The 1768-nt window shown below is 39.3% G+C and overlaps 1 pseudogene; it reads left to right on the forward strand.

Annotated features, from left to right (window-relative positions):
• Positions 1-333: 333 nt before the first annotated feature.
• On the forward strand, positions 334-1416 carry LOC143535157 (putative glucan endo-1,3-beta-glucosidase A6 pseudogene; annotated as a pseudogene).
• Positions 1417-1768: the final 352 nt, after the last annotated feature.

Genomic DNA, 1768 nt, shown 5'->3' on the forward strand with positions numbered 1-1768 from the left:
CTGGGCCTTTAAAACAAATGAGCCTATAATTCATATATAATTTAAAAATCTATGGGTTTTTATAGGGAAGTGGGCCTAGGGCCTGAGCCCTCCCTGCCCTCCTCTTGGGCCAGGCCTGCTGACTCGCTAACCCGGATCCTTCTATAAAATAAACAAATAGACTAGAGAAAACATTCCACATTAATCACAATCTTTGCCTTCTTTACCTTTTATCCCATGGTTAATAAACTATAAAAAAATTTTAAAGTCTTCAAAGATTTGCAGGTAGGAAAACAATCCCTCACACTCTTCACTATCATCAACAACTACACATATATGTATTTATATTATATATATGTGTCATCTTACACTCACGATCAACATCAAAATGGAGAAACACGCATTTCCAAAAATGACTATTATGTCCTTATCCTTCTTATATCTCCTTGCTTCCTCATGGGCAATATCTAACAAAATTGGCATAAATTTCGGACGTGTCGGGAACAACCTCCCACCACCATCCCGCTCCATCGAGCTTCTCCAAATCATGAAGGCTGGTCGGGTCAAACTCTACGACGCTGACCACGAAATACTACGACTCTTATCGACCACAAACATAGAAGTCACAATAGTAACCAACAAGTTGCTGACCAATGGATACATGAACACATCCTTAACCACTATCCCGCAACCATGATTCGGTATGTCCTTGTCGGGAATGAGGTTTTAAGTTACTCGAGCACTGACCAAGATATACAAATAATGAGAGATCTTGTACCCGCAATGAGCCGGCTTCGGGCCACACTTAAGGCCCAAAACATTAACAACATTAAAGTTGGTACTCCTCTTGCTATGGATATTATGGGCACAACTTTCCCACCTTCAAGTGGAGCGTTTAAACCCGAGTTAGTTAACCGAATTGTGCCATTACTAAACTTTTTACGTGGGACAAACTCGTTTTTCTTTCTTGATGTGTACCCGTATCTTTCGTGGGCCGATAACCCGACGGGTATAAATCTTGATTATGCATTACTCGAAGGGAACCAAACTTATACGGATATGGGTAGTGGGCTAACATACACGAATTTACTGGACCAGATGATTGACTCGGTTTACTTCGCTATGGCTAAAGTTGGTTTTAATAGTGTGAAGATTGCGATTGCCGAAACGGGTTGGCCACATGAAGGTGACTCGAACCATGGTGCTTGTAAGGAAAATGCAGCCAAGTATAATAGGAATGTGACTAAAAAAATGACTGCAGTTCCAGCTAAGGGAACCCCAGCTCAACCTGGGTTCGTTATACCGACGTTCATATTTTCTTTGTATGATGAGAATGAGAAGACGGGTCCCGAATCGGAGAGGCATTGGGGGTTGCTGTATCCTGATGGAACCCCGGTTTATGAGGTGGACTTAAGTGGGAAGGCATACAAGTCATGATATATAAGAGGGTTTATTATTGCTGAATTACAAATAATTTAAGAATCGTGAGAACTAAGACGAGCCATTCATTGATTGTTAAAGGTTAAATGAAAAGGGTATAGCTGTAAAAGATTATCAGATCGAGTTTAATTAATTTCCATACTTTCTTTATCACTCTCTAATTTCTTACATACTATTATAGGAGAAGTATCATGAATCAATGCATGTGAAGATGCTTATAAAATATGAATGCATGCATATTCACAAACAAATGAATATTCTAGACATTTCTCACGATACTTATGGCTATGTATTAATATGAACACATTCACACACACAAGAGAGAGTTACTTTCAAAACCATAAAAATA

This window comes from Bidens hawaiensis, unplaced genomic scaffold, assembly GCF_021521415.1.
Source record: "Bidens hawaiensis isolate Kalapana, Puna unplaced genomic scaffold, B.hawaiensis_p1.1 tig00010424_1, whole genome shotgun sequence".
NCBI lineage: Eukaryota > Viridiplantae > Streptophyta > Magnoliopsida > Asterales > Asteraceae > Bidens > Bidens hawaiensis.